Source organism: Nilaparvata lugens, chromosome 1, assembly GCF_014356525.2.
Source record: "Nilaparvata lugens isolate BPH chromosome 1, ASM1435652v1, whole genome shotgun sequence".
Taxonomy (NCBI): Eukaryota; Metazoa; Arthropoda; class Insecta; order Hemiptera; family Delphacidae; genus Nilaparvata; species Nilaparvata lugens.
The window spans coordinates 94763258-94789267 of NC_052504.1; the positions used below are offsets into that span (position 1 = coordinate 94763258).

The 26010-nt window shown below is 34.2% G+C and overlaps 1 protein-coding gene across 1 annotated transcript in view; it reads right to left on the bottom strand.

Annotated features, from left to right (window-relative positions):
* Positions 1 to 25426, bottom strand: part of LOC111043543 (protein windpipe) — a 91307-nt gene extending 65881 nt beyond the window's left edge. The window contains exon 1 of the mRNA XM_039419636.1: positions 25050 to 25426. The gene's annotated coding sequence lies outside the window, so the exon portion shown is untranslated. The remainder of the gene's footprint in view (positions 1 to 25049) is intronic.
* Positions 25427 to 26010: the final 584 nt, after the last annotated feature.

A 26010-nucleotide genomic window follows, 5' to 3' on the forward strand; every position in this document is an offset into this window, starting at 1 on the left:
TTTGATCGAAATTGTTCGTGTCGGATCCTTATATTGTAAGGATCTTACATTCCAAATTTCAAGTCATTCCGTTAATTGGGAGATGAGATATCGTGTACACAGATGCACATACACTCATACACACAAACACACACATATATACAGTCCAATACCCAAAAACCACTTTTTTGGACTCAGGGGACCTTGAAACGTATAGAAATTTAGAAATTGGGGTACCTTAATTTTTTTCGGAAAGCTATACTTTCCTTTACCTATGGTAATAGGGCAAGGAAAGTAAAAAGAGACATGCTTCAACCAATATCTTGCCTTTCAAATTAATAAGCGTTTTCAGCTGGAATATTTACTGAATCCGATTCTAAAATTAATTTAGAGCAAAGCTTACAGCTCAGAGCATAGCATATTGACTAGGCAATAGAATATGAATCACAGACTATACTAATCTAGCTTATATAGCAATCTAGCTTGTAGTGATGTAACACAACTTTTGGACTTAAAATTGTGTGTAAATCAAATCATGAACCCTTCATAACCTCTGGACTATTTATTTCAAACCAAGGTTTAAAACAGTTTTGGGCAAATGTCTGTTGTTTACTCCTGGATTGTATCTATTGTCTATGAATAAATAATTAGTATTGAAAACACAAATTGTCAACTACATTTTATCATTATAAATTATTATTGACCGAGCGAAGTGAGGTCTAAGATTCAAGTCGACGGTTTGGCATTTCTGTATGAATGTTTAAATGTTTTAATGTTGTATGAATGTTTAAATGTTTTAATGTTGTATGAATGTTTAAATGTTTGAATGTTTGAATGTTTGAATGTTTGAATGTTTGAATGTTTGAATGTTTGAATGTTTGAATGTTTGAATGTTTGAATGTTTGAATGTTTGAATTTTTGAATGTTTATATGTTTATATGTTTTTATGTTGCGCATTTACGGCGAAACGCGGTAATAGATTTTCATGAAATATGATAGGTATGTTCCTTTTTTAATTGCGCGTCGACGTATATACAAGGTTTTTGGAAATTTTCATTTCAAGGATAATATAAAAGGAAAAAGAAGCCTCCTTCATACGCCAATATTGGAGTGAAAATCAGACTATAGAATTGTTCATCATAAATCAGCTGACAAGTGATTACACAGATGTGTGGAGAAGCCAGTCTATTGCTGTATTTCCATAAGGTCTATAGTTTCAATCAGGAACTTGTGGATGAGAATACTGCGTGAGGTCTACTGTTCACAGAACTACTAGTAATATATGCAGGACCTGGTTTCGTGGCTTTACCAGCCACATCTTCAGCTGTTTGTTTACAACTAACAATAATTATATAATAAAAAGTGGTTGACAATTTTAAATTTGTGTTTTCATTGGAAAAGTACCACAACATCACTCACAACACAACTGTAAAATTAGTATTGATTTTCCCCTTCAATGAAACGAATATCATCTCGAAATTCAAAAATAAATCATAGGTCACAACTAGTCAATATTGTTAAAAACTCTTGTAATTTTTAGTACTAGTTATAACTTCTTCTCAAACTCCTTGATAATTCCTTGATATTATCCCACATGAACCGAGAAAGATTGATGTAGAATAATCATGAACAAACTCTATAAGGCTTCAATTTTTTATTTGTAGACCTACAAGTTTCGTTACTCCAGCAGCACCTGGATTTACTTGAATTGGGTTGACATTTGCTTATCACCAACTTAATAACTCGTTCGTGCTTTTTGGTGTTCAACGAGATCCAGCTTGTATAACTACTTTTTCATCAATTTAGAAATCGTAATTCATTTTCTTGGACAATAATTTCCAAGTTGACTTCACTCACCTTCAGTTCTTATCAGTGGCAGTCTAGAAGAGGGTCGCTCAATGTGACATTGGATATTATACGGATGCATCGCGTCAAGTTTCTCGGATACAGTTCATATTTGGATGAATCTTTTTATTTTGTGAAATTATGTCAAGGTATTTTAAAAAGTGAAATGATCCAGTGTTTGGCGATTTGAATACTGAATACCGTCAAGATACTAATGAATAAATTAAAGTGACAGCCTTGAGATAAATCTTCATGTTTAGATGAATGAGAATTTCAGGAACAAACGAATTTGGTTTGATAATAGACTTTTGCGAATATGCCTACAGTAGATGCACTTTGAACTGCTGGCATTCCCTATAATAAGACCCTATTATTAGATCTTATTCTTATAACTACTAATCAATGCTACCCATTTAACGTATGCAGTTAGTTTGAAATGGATATCAATCACCCTCTCACCTTAATAGAATGTACTACTTTACCATGTGAGTGAGGTGTTGCAGGCTATGAATCCTATTATATTAAACGAGCAATATCTGTATTTATATATCTGGTTATTTTCATATCTGGTTATATTTATATCTGGTTATATTTATATCTGGTTATTTTTATATCAGGTTATTTTTATAATAATAATATAATAATTATAATAATAATATTTATTCGACCAATCAACATACATTGTACAAAATATTTCAGAAAAAAACACTCTCAACTGGTGTAGCAAACACCGTCGCATGCACAATACATTGTATATCAAAGTCTAAATGAAACCCCCAAGGTAATCCTTGGTAATTCATGTTTCCTTATATCTGGTGATTCATGTTTAACGGATCTCGAAAACGGCTCTAACGATTTTCACGAAATTTGGAACATAGTAGGTTTATGATATGAAGATTCGATTGCACTAGGTCTCATCCTTGAGAAAACTCGCTGAACGACATTGAAAGGATAATTCATCCTTGGCTGAAACAGCTGTGGATAGTAAAAAAGTGAGTATGTGAAAAATCAAAAATATCGCATCCCCGAAATTCATAAGATGACGTATAGCCAGCTGTGAAATATGAACACGATCATTTTAGAGAATTGTGTTCTGTTTATCAATAAATAAAAATAACGAGCGAAGCTCGGTGCCCCGATATTAATTGATGAAATAGTCAAGCATGAAATCAATTACGTAAACTGAATTCACTTCCAAACAACTAAATCTACTTATTTATGTTTCCAAAATGTAAGTTTTATTAAAACATTCAGTATAATATTGTAGTACTGATCACACGTTTAATAAGATGCGCACATTTTGATCAATCACATAGGTCTAATAATAATTGAGTGGTTGACAATGAAAACAATATATCTCCAATTTCAAAATTTTTTCCAACCCCTGAATTTCAGTAATAAAACAAGTAAAAAATGGAAAAATCTTTTTGTTTTTATGAATCAGTAACAAAAAATGTCATCAAATATCATTAAATTCATTAAAATCTTGAATAGAGGCCATTGAGATAGAAAACAAGGTATATCCAAACCCATTTTTCAACTTTTTCGCAGAAACTAGAAATTTTTCTCAACAAGAAGATATTTTTTGTTACTATGAAAGACTTGTCTTTGCCACTAGATTAATGTATGTAATTACTTCTCATTGAAAGTAAGTAGATCATCAAGAATAGGTTTTCTTGCTTTCATGTAAAATTTACTTTTTGGTTGACATCTGGTTTTCATTCTGGAGCCTTCAATTATTGTCAATCTACCCAATTAATAGGCCTACACTAATAATATTGTCAATCAACATACATGATCTGAGAAGCTCAATTATCATTTGATGAATGAATGAAACACTCCATAGTATATATGAAATAGAATATAATTCAAAGAATGGAACCACTACCAAGGCAAAATTTGAACTCTTATTAATGAATGATAAGAATCACCTGTTAAATTTGATTCACAATGACAGCTTATCCAACAAAGACCTAATTCGCAATCAACAAGGATAGACTATCATCATCATCATCATCTCATCCCAAATCATTTCGAAAGATATGTTGCATCATACAATGAACTCACGACTCGATTCTAGACCCAATCATCCAATCTGATCTGGTAACCTCTCTACGTCTGATGTGGTGAGCTTGTCTCTCCGTTTACTCTCTTACTGGGGAACCATCTCAGTCTAAACGGGGATTGATCAGCTGTTCGTTTAAACCCGGAATGTAACACATAATATTCTAGTAAACCTAGATTAGCGGCAAACATGAATGGTGCATTATCGGCCTGAGTCTTACCAAATTTAGAGTGCGCTCTCTTCTCTCTCTCTCTCTCTCTCACACTCTTCTCTCTCTCTCTCTCTCTCTCTCTCGGTTAAGCTCCCCACCACCTAACCCTCCCCTTACCACCCCACGGTTAAGTGCTGAAGGGGAGGATATCCTTGATACCCTCTCTGAGAATGGACTTCTTAAGGTCCAAACTTCACCGTTTCATGTGAAAACATTACAGTAGTATCTTAACTTATGCATTTTTCATCATTATTCTTGCTCAATATTATTGTTGAACTCATCAGTTTAATATGATTCACCATGTCATTTTACCGCTACTGGTATTTATTTTTAACGCTAGAACGTAAGTTGAATTATGTTTTGTTAAACACATGAATAAAGGAATCTAAATCTAAATCTCTCTTTCTCTCTCTCTTTCTTTCGTAGAGAGTTAGAGGGAAGGATACTTCTTTAGAATATTCTTTCCGAAGAATGGACATTCATATTATGTCCAAAGCTCCGCCAATTCATGTAGATGCATAACAATATTATCTATAGTTATTCCAAATTGCTTTTTTCATATCATATACAGTTCAATAATTATTATTTTCTTAGTCTATATTGTGTTAATTCATCTATAATTTTACTGTATTGTGAGCTATTGTATATAAGTTTATAATCCAGTTTATATTGTAATCTACATAAATAAAATGCTCAATCAATCAATCTCTCTCTCTCTCTCTCTTTCTTTCTCTCTCTCCATTCACCATCATTTGATAATTCCAGAAATTTGATAGAAAAACAGAGTATTTTTGATATTTAACAAACATATGAAAATAATTTGAAATATTACTGTATTTTATCATCAGACTATTTTAGTTTTGAAATGACCTAGTAAATGAATATTTCCAAATACACGGACAATTTTCATTAACATTTGAATTCTTGTATAGAATAAAGCAATATTTTTAATAAATGGAGTAATGAATCTTATATGAAACCTATATATGAGAAACTCTCTTAAGATTAGAAGAAAGCTTATAATAAGTTCATAGGGATTTCAAATTTTTCTAGCAAATACAACAATATTATTTATAGATAGATTATTAAACATTTCCTTTAACCAATATTACTGGTGTTCTCTTGAATTTTGAACTTGAGAATATGGGTCATTACTTTTTGTTGCGTATAGCACTGATTTGGTCAATTTTCAGTACCGAACTGTACTAAAGTGAGGTCCACGTTATAATGGCAGTGTTTGATTAGCAATGGTATTGCTATCTTTGTCTATCTGTCAACAAAGCGGTATCTCTCTCTCGCTTTGCTCTGTTGCCAGATCGGCTTTTAACAATGTAGAATTAATAATCAATCAACAAAATATTTCATATCAATTACGAAAATTGATTATTAAGTTATCGAAAAATATAATTTCTTGCTCAATAAAATATAATTGATTATTTTAAACGAGAATGAAAAATTAATATTACATTAATACACCTATATCAGCTACCGTCAAGAAGGCATTGACAAGACAGTGAGTTCTCCTATCTTTCTCCACTGCCATTATAACGTGGACCCCACTATAGAGTCTATAATTTCATGAATGATATTGTATCTTATTGTCTTATGAGTTGTACTTCATTATATGTTCCTTAGTTTTTAACTGTATTTCACTGTGTTAAATTTCATTCCATACTTTTTCGTGCAATATATAGCACTAGATTTGCTTTGATGTGAATAATAAGATAATTCGCTGAAGGACATTGTGGCTGCTGATTCAATGAAATGCATTAAACTCCAGTATGTGGGCTACAAAATGAGATCATCAGGAAACAAATGCTTCAACTCGGATGAATGATTTCTCTTGTAGCATAAGACAAACGTGGTAATTGAAGAGTGCAATTCACATTCAAGTCACTATAGTCCTTAAGGCCAATTTCCCCGTTTCTAGAGACTGTGGGCAAGCACGCAAGAATTTTACTACAGCGTTTGGGTTAACCAACGGTCTGATGTAGTGGTTTGCGACTATTCTTCTACTTGAGCACTTGGAAACCACCTACTTGGAACTCTCTCATTCTAATCTCCCCTTCCTTTTACGAACGCACTTAACTACCAACTAATAAAAAGTGAACTGTTAATGGAAAGCCATCAAATCTTGATTGAGTGACTGGAAATGCTCAACTGTTGGACTACTGTTTTACTGGTTCCAAAATGGGTTATAAAAAGATTAAATTATTAGAGATATAGTTGAAGTATGCTCTTTGGTACGAGGTGACACTAAATGTGATTAATTAGTTCCCTTAATATGATATGGTATTTTGTTAGGAGAGATAACCGGCCAGACTATATTGAATCGTCATTAAGTTAAATCAAACCACTTCCAGAATGGTTCAACGTAGTTTTATCGAAAAAATGTGTGAGGATTAAAAAATATTTTTTTCCTACAGTTACGTTGAAAAGTGGCCATTGCTGCACTGATTACAGAACGCAAAGAATCACTTTTCCGCTCTAGTGCGGGAAAAATTTTTCTGCACTCCAGATTTGCAACATGGCAACGCAAAATACTTAGTAGGTTATATGGAGCAACAGTGCAGCAAAATCAAAATGAAGTTGGTAACAGTGACTGCTGTGGCTGCTATAGTGAGCAGAGGTGCAACCAAGCACAACGCTTCATTATATATTATAACCAACGACAACGAGGACTTTAGGATTTTAGGATTAAGGTTTTTATCAATAATAAAATTACACAGAAAAACATTTGATGCATTTCAGGCAATTTTACCCATAATTACCCACTTTTCATATTCAATGGTAACTATAGGAAAAACTTAATGTGAAATACGTGCGCAAAGTTCCTCTGCTGCACTCAAGAAACCATTCCGCCCTCGCCTACGGCTCGGGCGTAAACGTTTCTTTCGGTGCAGCAAACTGTCACTTTGCGCACTAGTTGCACAAATAACTATTTTGTCATTCAATCTCAGCTGTTTTCAATGCATGAAATGAAGCTGGTAAACAGCTGTTTGCAGAACAAATAAACATATGATACTCATTACCGCATACTCTACTGTAATGAGACCATATGTTTTCTTTACAGTCGAGTATGTTTCCTAGTTCCGAAATATGAACAGCAAAACTGCTAAAAAAACCACCTTCAGTGCTCCAGGTGGAATTTTTGTCAACTTCCACAAAATTCCTGATTCAGAATTTTTAAAGTAGGTTATGTTTATAGAACTCATGTAGTAACTTCAGCACAAGCAGGTAATGTTTTCTATTTCTCAATTATTCTTCTTTAGATTATTATGACAAAAAATAGTGTACGTTACTTGGACATGAATGTCTTTTGCAGTGCTCGAATGAGATTTTAGCCTCGGCTAACGCCTCGACTAGAAACTTCATTCTCGCCTGCAAAAGGCCCCTTCCCGTCCATGTGACGTAAGATACTAATACTCCATATCCTGAACAAGGGTTTAAGTATAACATGAAATATTATTTATATGATAACAGAGTGAGTGAATGGTGATAGGGAGCTATTTCCATTGGAAAAATATACCAGTACTGTAACTGTGATTCGAAAGAACTGAACTATAAAATTGTAGTCTACTATCATGGAAACTAGCTTTGAAACTGAATCTGTAGATATCAATCTAACTCATATTGAAAAAGTGAAATAATTGCGATGGATTCAATAGAACTAAAAATCCGTCAATTTTGACGAGTTTCAGTTTATCAGGTTGATAGTTTGAAACCTTTTGAAACCGGACTTCCGGAGTGGGAGAGGGAGAACAGTGAGGAAATATTCATTCGAAATCACCTCAAGAATAAATATGATATAGAATTTATATGCAACCCGATAATAATTCCCGCATCATTTCTAATCATAGTTCAGGTATTTATTTATTTTTGACTGCTTTGAATGAATTTAGTTACCCGAAACAGTTTTTTTTTTTAATTTTTCGAGCTGCTTAAAAATCATTACAAACTCTTTCATTCGAAATCTCTCAAATAATTTGAACTTGACCTTAAACTGCTCCTCAGACAGACCTTAAATGGTTAAAACTTGACCTTTAGCTCACATACAATTTCTCCCTTTAAGCTCGCTAAATTCATTTTTTATTTATTTATTGTAAGATATTTATTTATTCATTTGTGGACAGAATCACAAATATGATTAGGAAGGAACAACTGGCTTGGCCCAAATCTATTCCATTCCCAAATTTTGATAAGATAATAAATGTCCAAAAAATAGGTTATGTTTCTACTGTAAAACGTTAAAGTTCAATTTTCGTCCAAAAAATAGATAAGCTAAACATTTTGAATTTAGAGAAATAAAAACACCAAACTATATTTAAATATAACACTTAATTATCACTTCATATTGAATTGATCAGGCTATTTTATAAAATTTTGAACCCAAAAATACACACAACTTCTCTCACTAAGCACAGCTGTTTTGGCTAAAATTTCTGGCTAAAATACTAAACTCTAGTTGAATAATTATATAATTCATCAAACCACACTACATGATAATCCAAAGAAAAATCACATGTATTATCACCCAATAATGAAGGTCGTTATTCAAATTCAAACGGAGACATCTCTTCAACATTATAGTCTACCAGCTTCTCTACTCTTAGGCCTCATCATGACGACGTTAAACGCCGCGTTTAACGCTCGGTTGTCAAACGCGCGTTTGACACATACATAGAAACAATGGAATCGTATCGTACACATGCAAACGCGTGTTTTGTATCAACGTCGGCAAAACGCGGTTTCAGCTTTGCTGAACTCCTGGTCTAGTGTAATTCTGGATTCCTACATTTTTTCTCCCTTGGATACATAAGTTCTCTTCACACCTAGCTACGCAAAGCTAGGAATACGTCTGCGAAAGACCTAGTAGCTGTCCTATCTCTCAATGTTTAATCAACACTACGCTGGTGTGAAATTCTTTATTCTTTATTGATTCATACAAGTATATCATCAAAAATGATAGGGAGAGAAAAAATAAGGCAACCTTGTGCTATTCCTCTCCCAAATTTAGGTAATTTGACAGTTTAATTAACATTAGGAGATACGCCGGCTTCATCTTCCTAAGACGTATCCCTAGCAACGAGTAGCTTCGTGTGAAGAGACCCTTACAACTGTGAACAATTCATTTTCCTTGAGATTACTGTATTCAAAAAAACTAACAAATACTATTCCCAGACGCAATAAATTGATAGTCCAGTCAATATAGACATAAAAAAAGGGATGTGCTTGCAATTTATATTGTATTTTTTAATATATTATTTGGGTGCATAAGAGAAGTCAAGAGCCAATTTCTCCATGCAAAATTTCCTTGTGCTAGATACAGAGTGGCCCAAGAAACCTCATATTTTCGGCTCATTTTCCAGTTTTCAGCTATTTCTGCCAAATCTCGTAATCGGACAGAAAAATTTGCTATCAACTATTTTTTAGATTATAAAATTCTGAATAAAATGAGTACACTCAACAATAATATTCCCATTTTTCGTTCAAATTTGACTTATGATGCATGATTTTGGACCGCCTTGACGAGCCGAGAAGAATGAAGAGTGTAGTACGATGAAATCTGAGAATTGTGTCAAAAGTTATAAGTGTTTGAAATTTTGATCCTTGAGGCCTCTCCACTAGGAAATACTGAAATGAAGTGCATTTAACTGGTGATTCTCATAGGAAATAATCTTATGAACTTATGTCATTGTGCGAAATATCAATGTGAGGACAATGTAGTTGGTGATGATGGTTGAAGCTGAAAATTAGGTGTTTTTCACAATACAAGGAGCATTGTTGTCAGGTGTACCTGGAAATCTATATGAGATAGAGCGCTCTACCCAATCTCAGATTGTAGAGCACAAAAATACGCCCAGAGGGATTTTGAATTATACATCTAAATGGTAACAATCGGAAGATATTGTTGATCAAAAACTAAAATTCTTCAAAATTGATTCTTTCTTCAAACTTCACTCATTTTTGAAAAATCATAACTCAGTACTCATTGGAGATAGAGAGTTCCGAATGATCTCATTTTATTCAGAATTCTATAATCTAAAAAATAGGCGATAGCAAATTTTTCTGTCCAATTATGAGTTTTGGCAGAAATAGCTGAAAACTAGAAAATGAGCCGAAAATACGAGGTTTTTGGGCCACTCTGTATCTAGCACAAGGAAATTTTGCATGAAGAAATTGCTTCTGGACTTCTCTTATGTACCCAAATAATATATTAAAAAATCAGAACTACAATATAAATTGCATGCACCAATGTATATAGTGACTGGACTATCATGAAAAGATGCTATTTTGTTGCAAAACTACTGGTTTTGTGCACTCGATACCTGCATTTTTTCGTAGGCTCCAATGGAGAGGCTCACAACTCTCACCAATTTATTTTCTTTATTATTTAAATGAACCCACAACACTATATGCAATGAATTCATTTATTGTGTCAAATATTACATGAATATATTCTGAAAATGGTCATGACTTTCGATTTCCTTCAAGATCTCATTGGTCATTTATGCACACTACTTGTTGAAACATCGGAGAAAGTTTCATTAAACGAATGCTGTGTGCAGACACTGACCGCAGTTTGTATTTTGATGTCAAGTATTGTACAAGGTCATGCCATTTCGAGTCCTGTCATTAATCATTCGAGAACTGCACTCTGACCAAACAAGGTGGCATCTGTGGGTGACATATTACGCTTATATATATGTATATACGTGTATAATATGTTGGTGACATATTGCGAGCTCAGGTGCTTGGCAATCTGCGCGTTAGTTATGAGATATCACACATCAAGTCCTTCCCTTCCTCATCCACCCTTCTTATATATTCATTTATGGGACACATATCCATGTATTTTCACATTCAAATAATGGTGGTTAGCTTTTTTCAAAATCTAATGAGTTAGTGGTCGCTTTTGAAATGAATAAAATAAACTTGAATAGAATTTCTTTCTCTACAATCTATCTCATCGATTTTGTGGGTTAAGGCTGTACAAAGGCTAAAAATAAACTTCCTACTCGTGATATTTTTCTAAGGTTTTCGATTTGTATATGATCAAGCTATCAAAATGAAAAAGTTTTCTCAGGGAAACATTTTTTTCTGATAATTACTTTTTAAGATATGAGCGCATAAAGTATAAATATTGGGGACAGAACATTTCATATTCGATACGATATAAATCCATGAGATTTAGAGGATAGATTCTTCATGGTATTGTTGATCTAGTAAAACAAACATTTTCTGAAAATATCGATTTTTGGAAAAGTTATTCAATTTACCGAAAATAACTCAACTAAAAGTTATTTTTAGTAAGTTGAATAACTATCTTAAAAATTGATTTTTTCAATAAACTTTTGTTTTACTAGATCAACAATACCATGAAGAATCTATCCTCTAAATCTCATGGATTTATATCTTACCGAATTTGAAATGTTCTGTCCCAAAATTTTAACTAGATCAACTGTTTTACTAGATCAACAATACCATGAAGAATCTATCCTCTAAATCTCATGGATTTATCTCTTACCGAATTTGAAATGTTCTGTCCCAAAATTTAAACTTTAGGCGCTCATATCTCAAAAAGTAATGATCAGATAAAAAATGTTTTCCTGAGAAAAGTTTTTCATTTTGATAGCTTGATGATATACAAATCAAAAAACTTTGAAAAATATCTCGAGTAGAAATTTTATTTTTAGCCTTTGCACAGCCTAAGTTGAAGAGGGGTCTCTTATTGCCTCAATTTTGCCCACATCACTTTTGAAATTGTAAAGAGTAATTAAAAGGCATTTATCCATCTATCTATTGCTGTAGTAAGGTGCGTACAGAATTGAGTGCCACGATTACGCGCATTTCACTTTTCATCAGCTGATAAGCTTATTATATATGTATTTGTTAAGAAACAGTAGGATACAGTAGCATAGCATCAGCTGATGAAAAGTGTATTCGTGGCACATAAGTACACATGTGCGAACCATTGGGGATTATGTCTCTCCAGCCCTGTGAGAGCAGATCTCTTACCCTCTCTATGAGGGAGATTATCAAGGTTGCAACAAGGACTCCTCTCATAGACTACTGGCGTTTTCATCATAAAAAGTTCTCAAGCTTTCAAATAATGATTTTCAATTAATTGAGATTTTATTATTGCTTTGAGATCGTAAGATACATGGATCAAATCAAACTGATAAGAGATAAGCGATCAAGCAAAGTTTCGAGAAATCACTTGTTATTTTGACCTACAATCATCAAAATGTAGTTCTAATAAAATTAAGGGTAACTTACTGATATTTGAAGTCTCCGAGAGCAAAGGAGTGTGAAAAATGTTGATAAATTAGTAAAAGTAAATTCGTATGGCATTTGTTGGTGGGGGGAGTCCCTTGCGGGAAGGTCCCACCGCCTGAATATATAATTTAAGCCGTCAATGGGCCTTACGACTGTTATACTTCATCCGGGACCGACAGTTAACGTGCCCATCCGATAAAACGGGAGTGATCTGGTTAAAAAACGTTTGGTAACGAGAGGGTTCGAACCCGGGATCTCTATGCTGCTACGCAAGCAATCTATCCACTAGACCACGGATCACTCCACCCTGATACTAAAGATATAGGTCAAATAATTTGCTAAGTTGATAAATTGATAATAATGTAGAATCTTTTGAGACTGTTTTCAATCGTCAGGAATATAAGTGCGAATTAAGTTATCATTTAAGTTACGTAAGTAACATAGCCCTTAGACTGTGTATTCCAAATCAAGGTTTGAAGCAGTTTTGGGCAAATGACTGTTGTTTTTATCTGAATTTTATTTGCAAATGAATAAATATTAAAATTGAAAGACTGTAATCAAATTTTATCAAATGCACATCGAAAAGTGTTCGTCAAATCGGTTAATTTGGAGTTATGATTCACCATTATCACATTGTTTTCATTTCCAAACTAGTTTTATTGTTTCGGACTGGTTAATAACTACTTGGAGACTTGGGTTAGTGAGAAGTCGTAATGAGTCAATTTTTATAAATAATGAAACATCAATATTCAAAAAGACTGTGAAATTTGGATGTTGGAGTACTAACAATCTGACTCACAGACATTTTATCAAGACATTATGAGTAGCCTACTTAGTACTTTTAGGTCAACTACTGCTATTCTTACCGGAAACATAAGCTGCTCAAGATTTGTCAATTGCATAACTTTCATCAGCTTTCAATTTATCGTCAATAGAATGAAATATTATAACACTTGTCAATCTCCAAATTTTCATATATCATCACTTCCGAGAGTTCCTCTTTTTGTATTTTAATATCGCAGAGACCTAGAGTACTGAATGAACCCAATGAAATATAAAGATATGCCTGGTATTAGGTAATATTGGTATTTTTAACAGTTTTGCTTCGACAGACACTACTCTGATGGAGACTGGAAAGTGACATTTGAAATAGATCAAATCTATTTTCACATCTTTCAATATAAAGAGCAAAACATGTGCTATTTCCACAGGAAGTTAACTTCGAATATTCAAATACAGGTTATCGGCTCGATCACTGTATCACTGAAGTGTCACAATATAAGTGAAATATCTCAATCAATCAAAATTCTCCTTTTCCTACAGTTACGTTGAAAAGTGGCCATTGCTGCACTGATTACAGAACGCAAAGAATCACTTTTCCGCTCTAGTGCGGGAAAAATTTTTCTGCACTACAGATTTGCAACATGGCAACGCAAAATACTTAGTAGGTTATATGGAGCAACAGTGCAGCAAAATCAAAATGAAGTTGGTAACAGTGACTGCTGTGGCTGCTATAGTGAGCAGAGGTGCAACCAAGCACAACGCGCTAATTATTATTCATTATATAATTATAACCAAGGACAACGAGGACTTTAGGATTTTAGGATTAAGGTTTTTATCAATAATAAAATTACACAGAAAAACATTTGATGGATTTCAGGCAATTTTACCCATAATTACCCACTTTTCATATTCAATGGTAACTGTAGGAAAAACTTAATGTGAAATACGTGCGCAAAGTTTCTCTGCTGCACTCAAGAAACCATTCCGCCCTCGCCTACGGCTCGGGCGTAAACGTTTCTTTCGGTGCAGCAAACTGACACTTTGCGCACTAGTTGCACAAATAACTATTTTTACAATAATGAGGAAAGCAAATAGTACAAACAAAACCTCTTAAAATAGGGGAAATTAAACAGTTTTCTCTGATACATGTAAAACGACTGGTATCAATGCACAAGAATAGCAATAGAAGTTTGAGCCTCTGTGTATCTATAATCTTGAAATCTCTCAAATCTTAAGACCATATGTTAACCCTACGTTTAACGCTGAACCACGTTTACTTGTGGATATGGTTCCATATCATAATGTGTTTCATACGGGGTTTAAACGAACAGCTGACATTCCTCCCTTTAAACCGAGTATCTGCATACGGGCCTTAGAGAACCTGTGCCCGTTATGAGAAGACCATATGTTAACCCTACGTTTAACGCTTAACCACGTTTACTTGTGGATATGGTTGCATAATGTGTGGATATGGTTGCATATCATAATGTGTTTCATACGAGGTTTAAACGAACAGCTGACATTCCTCCTTTAAACCGAGTATCTACATACAGGCCTTAGGGAACCTGTGCCCGTTATGAGAGTCAAACATGACCGTTTTGAATGATTGAATCGGCTCCATTCATGTGAATCACACCAGTTGTAATAAAGGATAGCGGAATATAGGAAGTGAAAATCCCATTAAACTTCAGCATTCCTCATGTATAACAACAATATTCTCCCATTCAACCACTACTGCCAAATTAAAGTAAATCTTGTAGCGTGTCTCACACATGGACGCCTCCATTCACATTCAAATCCATTGCCTCAAAATAATACTCAAAAAACAATACACAATATCGCCAAGCAGATAATAACCAAGATTAGATAGCATCAGCTTGTTCTGGCTAAATGGTACAAGAACCTAAAAAGGATTTGAAGGAAGTTTATTGCTCATAAATAGATTATTATATAAATATTTGAAGATTGAGGTTATGTAGATGTATTCACGGATCGGTGACCTAGAGATCGATCAAACCGAAGAACGTAGAATCTGACCAAAACCCCTTGGCAGAGCTTTATTGCATTCGGATGGTGTGCAATGTGAAAAAACACCCGTCCACGTGGCTAATTATTAGGTAGCATGGAATTAATATTAATGTATAGAATATTAACTAGCATGCAAAGAGCATAAATAAAAAACCAAATAAAAATAATTTAATGTATTCAGGAAATAAGAGTTACCAGGCGCATGAATACCGAATAAAATTTGCATGCACCAATAGTAAAACGGCAGTTAATAGGCGGCAACTGTAGGCCAATTCAAAAATATTTATATATATTTATAAATGTACTAGATTTTGTGTAAAAATTTGTGTAATCTATGTTATCAATATGGCTCGAATGCAAAGAAATTATTAATCATATAATCTAAGCAATATTTTGGCATTTTTTGTAAGATCTATTGAATTTAATGGCGGAGGATTGGGATATTTAAATTTTATGCTAATTTGAAAGTCGGAAAGAGGATCTGTAAAACTTGAGAAGGAAGAACAGCACTCGCCAGCCAGATGCCACCATAAGAGGACCCCAAATATTTTAGAGCGAAGTACCTTATTAATAATTTTGTAAAAATTAAAGTTAAAGTAAATTATTAAATTTCTTAAAAGACTTCGTGATGCTATTGTGAAGCAGAAGTCATTTTTCATTTTTTATTAAATTTATAACCCCTTGGAGGAGACGATTCCGCTACCATATTCCGGACCACATGGAGTTGGATCGACATCGGCGGCTTACAAGAAGATTTTCGACACGTGAGTGATTAAATTTGAATTTAGTGATGGGCGCCCTAGTGCTTCGAAATAATCTGATGATCAAAGCTAGCTCGCCGAAAGGGTTATTATAATTGAGAAATTAATAAGAGTAATACTTGCGCAAGTAAAAATTAGTATTAAAGGTATTTAATTGAAAGAAAAATATATAGATCAATATTTTAGAAATTTCTATTTAATCAAAGAAGTACGAAATCTAGGCTATTAAAACATATGCATATAATATTTAATTTTTTGCAATACAATTTGCGATAATTTATCATAGTTCTAATTCACTAGATGAATGGCTCTACCTATTCCGTCAGGTGCCGAATCTTGCACCCTGAGATAAAAATATATATTCGATACAAATAAATCTACTAAATACTAGAGATTTTAATATATATATATATTTGGATTATTAGTGGCTAATTTATCAAGCTGATCTTAGAGCACATATTTTTGATTGAATTATCCAAGTCGACAAGTATTAGCAAGTACATGTCACAGCTACATGCAAAAGAATGCATATGATTCAAGATAAAGGCACATGGTAATGATTCGTGCCATAAATCTAGAATATAAAGTTAGCCTGTGATATTTTTATTGATTTCAATTATTGTTCTATTTTTTATATTATATTTTTTATCGCTCTATATATATTTTTTGCCTCGATTGATCTTTGCATTATTATTGTAATATATGTGTGAAACTTTCATGGTGTGCAATTTATTTTTTATTCCTCAACTCTATAGTATAAGTATCATTTTTATATATTTATTATTTATTGAATTACAAGAGTTATAGGAGAAGCCCATCTAGGCCTATCAAGATTTTTTAAGACTGAATACTATTAGAAAACCACGCCCTAATTATATTAAATCTCATGCTTTACCGACTGATGCCAAGCAGGAGGCTAATCGTTATTTAAATATAAAGAATAACGTGACACAAAGACATGGCGCCCAACGTGATAGGCACGGATACGGCACAAAGACATGTCGTACCAACGTGGGACTGATGATGAGAGCCAAGCTCATTGAATAATATTTGAAATTAGTCAATAACCATATTGAAAATTATAGATAACTTATACGAGTTGTGAGGAAAACTGGCGAAGGGAAATTGTATTACTTTTTGGGGAATCAATAGCTTTAAATAAAGAGAAATTATATGTTTTAAAGAAAATTTTATATTATTATTATTGTAAGAAAATATTTTATAGAGAGAGCTATTATATTATGGGCCTAAACTGCTAGTCAGAAATCAATGAATAGTATTATTATATTATAAGAGCTTAAGTAATAAATAGGTTACCTGGCTTGTAATGTCCATAGGCCTATCCTCATTTGTGTCCTTATTAATGCCTTGTTGGCCAAAACTTTCACTTTTTTAACAAACACTTGACACTTAATCCATTTTTAAAATATGAGTCTCTTTTCGTCCACGCAAAGTAAGGTAGCAGACACACTGCAGACGGCGATAGTAGCGGAGATCGACGCTGAGGGGGGCGCGATGGAGTCCAACGCCCAGATCTCTTCAATCACCGCCAAGAATCCTGTGAACAGTAATAAACCGTTAATGTCTCCCAAGAAGCAATAAGAAGGGTTATAGTAGAGGGGATGATCAAGTCATTTTCTAATAGTTTAGAAAAAACAATGACCATGGTAATGAAGGACTTGAAGGCGGAAATGAAGGAAATGCGGGAATCATTGAAGGATACATCGGTAAGAACGGGTAAGGAAACTGCGGACACAATATCAACATCTACCGCTGAAAATCAAGAACTAAACAACGATTTAACAGCAAAAATAGATACTGTCACTTGTGAGTTAAACGAAAGATAGATAACCTACCAGCACAAAACACTTCGCAAATTCATGAAATAGCTCACCCAAATTCTGATATAAATCAAAACATAGTACAACTTGAAAGTCAAATACATCAATTTCCGCACGAGAATATAGAGCCTATTCCCATAGCAACGTTTGATTCACTACACAGTTTCAATGAATTAGGCCGTTTTGACAATACAGACCGCTATCTCCAACCTAAAGAATTTATAGATCAGATAAAACTAGTTCAATCATTAACACCCACCCTTGGAATTTTTGGCGTCTTCGTTTGACTAGTTTATTGATTGGCGAACCCCTGATGTTCTTTCGGAGTAGAGCCCATGAATTTACATCATTGGATGAGTTTGTAGCTGTCTTCCTGGAACAGTATGGAGCAGAAGTAAACAGTTGGACGTGCTAGCGGACATCATATCATGCGATTTCAACCCTAACTTAGACGGTGCATGTACCACTTTCGTCACTGCCCTACAGTTTAAAAATTCTCAATTGAGCGAGCCCATTAATGAATCGGCATTAGCAAGTATTATTTTAAAGAAGCTACCGTATCAAGTTAGAATGGCACTCGCCACACAACCCATTACTGATTGTAAGCAGCTGATAAATCATTATATGGCATACAGTCTGCAATGGCAATATCAAACCACCGTTCAGACCAGAGATACGCACAAATCAACATAACTCAAAATTAATCAGTATAACAGCCAAAATTATGAATCAGTATCATATGATTGCTACGATCTCCCCTCAATTTAAACGCCGCTATGATCATAATCAAAATGGTAACTGGAATAATGAAAAATTTCAAAATCGTCAACAACCACTATGCCCAGCAAGCAATCGAAAGAAATTATTATTATGGCCGTGATCGATTAAACTCACAATAATGATTACACTCAAAATAATTATAACAGAAATTACAAACCGCCACCTCATCAAATAAGTACAACTACACATTAGAGCATGCGTCCAGATCAAATCACCAAAAACACAGAACCCAACACCCAACAACCCGCCACCAGATATACAGAGAAAAAGCTCAGCTAATAAACCAGGACTATATGATAACCCCGATATAAACACCTACAAGCTCCAATGAAAAAACACAAAGAAAATCCAGATATTTCAACATCATACACCACCTTTAGAAATGATTTACCGAAAATATATTAGGAGAACAAAAGCCAACACCAGATAAACACCACCAAAAACGCCGCCCACCATGCAATTAAAACAGCCGCAACATCAACCTATTAGTATCCTGTTTCCCACCGAAGATCCAATCACCGCAGGAAGAGCAGCCCGCATATCAGAGACCGCCACCATACTACTGTTTGACCGCCACCACGGCCCCCGCGCACCGAATCATCATACCGCACCAAGGACACCACCGAAGCAGACAAAGGACCAAGAGGATGACACCAGGGAGGACGGACTCCAGGACAAGAGGAGCGACCACCGCAAGGCCCGGAGACGGAAGCGCCCGAGGACACCCGACCGGCATCAGGACGAGAGGACAGCATACAGGACCGTAAGAACATGCATCGCAAGGCCCGGAGGCGGAAGAACGACGAAGGAGGAACCGCGCGCGCGCATACCGGCCGCATGCACGCTTCAAGAGGCAAAGAAGGACACCGGACCGACCCGAGGAGACAGGAGCGACCGACGGCGTGCATCCGCGGCACATACGTTTCAAGAGGGCAAATCAGCGATGTGACCGGAAAATAGGCCAAAGGAATATGATAAAAACGGAGCTGCTTACGAAAACTATATGGATTCATGCATGGGGCAAATAAAGTGGACTACTTATTGAGGACTAATTAAGGATAAACGGTGTTGATAAGAAGGGAAGAAATAAAAATTATATTAAAAAATGGAAGTACCTGTTATTATATGATGAGAGATTATACTATTAAAAAGATAATAAATGTTTTGATATTGTGTGTAATGTGGTTATGGCTGTGATAATATTGAAAAGTGTGCTATAATTAAGACCATGTTAGTGTTTGAAAGAATTATTAGTGTGATTGGAATTGTTATATTATGAATTGTTTATTATTGATGAAGCCTAATAATGAATTTAAGTGGATAGTCTTGAAAGAAAATTAAATGGAAGCTTTGAATCAATTAAAAGAAATGATATTAAAGGAAAAGGGTATTTGAAAAAATTATAAGATTACGAGCACAGATACCAAGGGTTTATATTCATGAAGATAAATTATAATAGGACAGCCTCAACAATCAACAACGGATAGCAGATAACCGAACAGCCTACACAACATCTACAAACAGAATGCAAGAAGATGCAAGTAAATCACAACATTTTACATGCAATATCGTCGAATTTGAAATAAATATGATAAGAAATCAAGGAAAACATTATTATCAAACCGATTACTAACCTTCCTTAATAAATTTAATATTGGTATAGGACCTCGTGGCAACAATCCAATGTTTTAATTCCTTCCAGCCGTTAGAAGCCTGCAATAAGGAAAAGAACAATTTTTAAATATGTAATTAAATTATATACATCAGATAAAAAAGGACACAAGCGGGGATAATAAAATTAAAATTTGTTAATTACCTTTTTAGAGAAAAAATTGAGCAGTTAGGTTAGTTATGAAAGTCGATAGCAAATTCTGATGTAACATGTAGCACTATGAATTGTAGAACAGCGACCAGCTGACCAAAGCCACCCAAATCAAATGAATGTAATGTCTGTTGAATATGTTTATAAAAAGAAGTACTGTACCCAAAGAGTTATTTATTTTGTTATTTATTATATTTATTAATGTCGATATATTTATTTATATGTTTTTATATTTATTACTTTTAATTATGCCACGTTTGTTACCTGAAAAAGACTTAAAGTGAATACCAGTTACCAAAACCAAAGAGCCATTAGCAAAAGAAAGTATTGTACCTGATGTATAGAAAATTATTTATATTAAGACCTAAGAAATACTATAAGATATAAGCCCAGAAGTTTATGAATCGAAATTATTGTCTAAAAGGAATCATTTATGAGAATTATGAAATGTGTGTAGTTAAGTTGGCGGCCCTGCAAGCGGCGAATTTAAAAATTACTATGTTTTAAGTGTTGTCAGGAGGAATGCGTTTAGAAGTTTATATTTATGATATTTTATGTGTGTTGAGGAGGAGAATTTGTTATTGTATTTGATAAAGGTATAAAGGAGATGCAGCAAATATGTCTGCGAATGTGATAGAAGTAGGAGAGTATAATTTATAAATAAAGTATAGTGTATCGATGTATTGAAGGGTGGGTTTTCATTAAAAACATTGTGATTCTCAAATATTTTGAATTCAAACCAGGGGCGCGTGTAACATATTAAATCTGGGTAGATAAAAAGCCCTAACAGAAATAGTAATAGGTCTAAAAATAAAGTAATTGGCTAATATCGCCAAGCAGATAATAACCAAGATTAGATAGCATCAGCTTGTTCTGGCTAAATGGTACAAGAACCTAAAAAGGATTTGAAGGAAGTTTATTGCTCATAAATAGATTATTATATAAAATATTTGAAGATTGAGGTTATGTAGATGTATTCACGGATCGGTGACCTAGAGATCGATCAAACCGAAGAACGTAGAATCTGACCAAAACCCCTTGGCAGAGCTTTATTGCATCGGATGGTGTGCAATGTGAAAAAACACCCGTCCACGTGGCTAATTATTAGGTAGCATGGAATTAATATTAATGTATAGAATATTAACTAGCATGCAAAGAGCATAAATAAAAAACCAAATAAAAATAATTTAATGTATTCAGGAAATAAGAGTTACCAGGCGCATGAATACCGAATAAAATTTGCATGCACCAATAGTAAAACGGCAGTTAATAGGCGGCAACTGTAGGCCAATTCAAAAATATTTATATATATTTATATAAATGTACTAGATTTTGTGTAAAAATTTGTGTAATCTATGTTATCAATATGGCTCGAATGCAAAGAAATTATTAATCATATAATCTAAGCAATATTTTGGCATTTTTTGTAAGATCTATTTGAATTAATGGCGGAGGATTGGGATATTTAAATTTTATGCTAATTTGAAAGTCGGAAAGAGGATCTGTAAAACTTGAGAAGGAAGAACCAGCACTCGCCAGCCAGATGCCACCATAAGAGGACCCCAAATATTTTAGAGCGAAGTACCTTATTAATAATTTTGTAAAAATTAAAGTTAAAGTAAATTATTAATTTCTTAAAAGACTTCGTGATGCTATTGTGAAGCAGAAGTCTTTTCATTTTTATTAAATTTATAACCCCTTGGAGGAGACGATTCCGGCTACCATATTCCCGGACCACATGGAGTTGGATCGACATCGGCGGCTTACAAGAAGATTTTCGACACGTGAGTGATTAAATTTGAATTTAGTGATGGGCGCCCTAGTGCTTCGAATTAATCTGATGATCAAAGCTAGCTCGCCGAAAGGGTTATTATAAATTGAGAAATTAATAAGAGTAATACTTGCGCAAGTAAAAATTAGTATTAAAGGTATTTAATTGAAAGAAAAATATATAGATCAATATTTTAGAAATTTCTATTTAATCAAAGAAGTACGAAATCTAGGCTATTAAAACATATGCATATAATATTTAATTTTTTGCAATACAATTTGCGATAATTTATCATAGTTCTAATTCACTAGATGAATGGCTCTACCTATTCCGTCAGGTGCCGAATCTTGCACCCTGAGATAAATATATATTCGATACAAATAAATCTACTAAATACTAGAGATTTTAATATATATATATATTTGGATTATTAGTGGCTAATTTATCAAGCTGATCTTAGAGCACATATTTTTGATTGAATTATCCAAGCCGACAAGTATTAGCAAGTACATGTCGCAGCTACATGCAAAAGAATGCATATGATTTTAAGATAAAGGCACATGGTAATGATTCGTGCCATAAATCTAGAATATAAAGTTAGCCTGTGATATTTTTATTGATTTCAATTATTGTTCTATTTTTATATTATATTTTTTATCGCTCTATATATATTTTTTGCCTCGATTGATCTTTGCATTATTTGTGTAATATATGTATGAAACTTCATGGTGTGCAATTTATTTTTTATTCCTCAACACTATAGTATAAGTATCATTTTTATATATATTTATTATTTATTGAATTACAAGAGTTATAGGAGAAGCCCATATCTAGGCCTATCAAGATTTTTTAAGACTGAATACTATTAGAAAACCACGCCCTAATTATATTAAATCTCATGCTTTACCGACTGATGCCAAGCAGGAGGCTAATCGTTATTTAAATATAAAGAATAACGTGACAACCGAAAATCAAGTGAAGAAGCAGTGTGTGTTACCATAACCTCAACCTCCGGACAACATTCAGCATTCCTCATGTATAACAACAATATTCTCCCATCCAAAGTTAAAAATTAACTTTTTATCAAAATTTTTGGAGAGAAATAGTACAGGCTCAGCCTATTTTTTCCTTCAATGTCATAATAATATTATGATTGTAACATTGTGTGCGATAGAAAAATGAATGAATGAATCATTAGAAAATCACATTAAAGTTTATTACACAAAATATATATTAATTTAATTTCTTTAAATAAATTGGCGTTGGCAGCAAAACCTTATTGGTTTGTGTGCTGGCAATTGAGATCCACTTCGATCTTGTAGCATTCCTACATCTACACTGCCACTTGAAAGTAAATCTTGAAAGATTCCATGGATACCTCTATTCATGACCGAAGCTATATTCACTCATATCTTTTAGAATTTCTTATGAAATAACATCAATACTGACACTTAAAAGTGAATCTAAGAACGTGCAAACATGGATATCATCCTCTCTTCATGACTAAAGTAAGATTTACTTTAATCTCTCAGCATTTCTCATAAAATTACATCATTACTGACACTTGAAAGTGAATATAAAAACGTGCACATAATAAATAACATCTCCTCTTCATGACCAAAGCTATATCTTCCACTCATATTCATTCATACTCATATCTTTTAGCATTTCTTATAAATTACTGCTGAGATATACTTTAATCTCTCAGCATTTCTTATAAAATTACATCAATACTGACACTTGAAAGTTGATATAAAAACGTGCACATATAAATAGCATCTCCTCTTCATGACCAAAGCTATATCTTCCACTCATATTCATTCATACTCATATCTTTCAGCATTTCTTATAAATTACATCAATGCTGAGATATACTTTAATCTCTCAGCATTTGTTTGTGTGATGTTTTCAATTGGTTTGTAAAGAGTAAAGAGTCCTAATAAAATAGCCTAGTATTGTCATAGAGAAACAATAGCATAAGTAGATATCCCATGGTATAGGGAGTATATGTCATAACTTTTACTGTTATCTCAAGCCGATAGTCCACGTAGTTCTTTCCCTTGAAGCTGTGTGACACTGGTAGTCTCTCATATTGTGCCCTTCATACACTCTCACCCGGCCAAAACAGTAAAAATCGACAATAATCGACAGTAATCGGCTTGAGATAACAGTAGAAGTTACGACATAAACTCCCTATACCATGGGATATCTACTTACGCTATTTTTTCTCTGTGGGTTTACTGTACAACTTGCTGTGGATAACATTTTTACTAGAAATTTCAAAAATTGTAAAACAGAAATTTAAGGAATGTTTGTAATGTTGAGTTTCAGTGTGTACTCTATATACTATATTTATATTAGATTTGATCTGATTGTCTAAATAAACTAAAGTTACGTCATAAACTCCCTATACCATGGGATATCTACTTATGATACTGTTTCTCTATGGGTATATCTTCCACTCATATCAAAACACTAGCTGATATAGATCAGCTGAAATTAACAAATTTGTATTGGTGTAGGAGCCCTACCTGTGCTGACGTCACACGAATGCATTACGGCTTTGTTTACGGAGATAGTGCTCATACTCATATCTTTCAGCATTTCTTATAAACTACATCAATGCTGAGAAACACTTTAATCTCTCAGCATTGTTTGTGTGATGTTTTGAATTGGTTGATTCTAGTATCAATAAAACCTAGTATTGTATTGGAGAATCAAGTGTAAGAGTAATTTCATTCAATGCATTCCTTACAGAATAGAATTAATGCTGACGAAGTATTGACAATGAGTATGAATCTAGTGGCCGACACACATGATTGCACCGCTTCGTGACTACAGCGGCGGAGAATGTAAGAAAAACGGCAGAGAAATGGGACTCACCTGAATGTATGGAGCACAAATATGGAGCAGTGGGACAACTAGTGCACAATGCGCAGAACAGAGACAGTGAACGGGACGCGGATTTCCGAGTCCGTAACTGGCCGAGGCCTCGCCGACTACTGAATGACCACACACTCTCACAATAACTGCAGACCGGTCTGCCTGCGGTCGCAGACTCTCCTGAGGACTTTCTTCTGAATCGCGTGACAGACTGACGAAACGACAAAAACCTGGTGACGAGCGTTCTTCTTCTATCTACTCTGAAAACCTGGAGACGACTGTCTGCTGAAACCAGCAATAAAACTGACTGTGGAGCGGAGCGCGACCGTTTTCAACTTCACCACTGAAAGGCCGCACACTGAATGAGGCGACCACGACCTCAACCGGTGATAAGCGATAAACTATTCCCCTCTCCATCACACACTCAACACCGCCCCCCCCCCCCAACCTGTCAACACCTCCGGCAATTACCACCGCACTATATCGCTTTGCACGGCGCGCATTCTATGCAGTATCATTCGATAACATATTATTAAATCGAGGAAGCTGTAAATATTTGACTAAATGCGTGTTTGGCGTCACACATGCATGTTTGTGTGTGTGTTTGTGCGTACGGTAGAGCACGTATTAAGTGGAGCTTCTGTATTTTGTCTATAGAGGATGTAGAGGCTATAAGATTGATAATTGCTAATATAAAATAATGTAATAAATTAGTTCTAGATTAATTTCACTAATGCAAGATATGTGTATAGGGATTGCCCGTGTAGTATCAAAGAGTATCCGTGGACGTATAGTTTGTGGTATTTAGGTATTTCGTAGTAGTATCATAATCGAGATGTAGAATCTATATCAGAGATAACTTTTTTCGTGAAATATTTGTAGAAAGAGAGGATTGGTTGCATAATTAAGTTACGTAAGTACCATAACCTTTAGACTGTGTATTCCAAATTAAGGTTTGAAG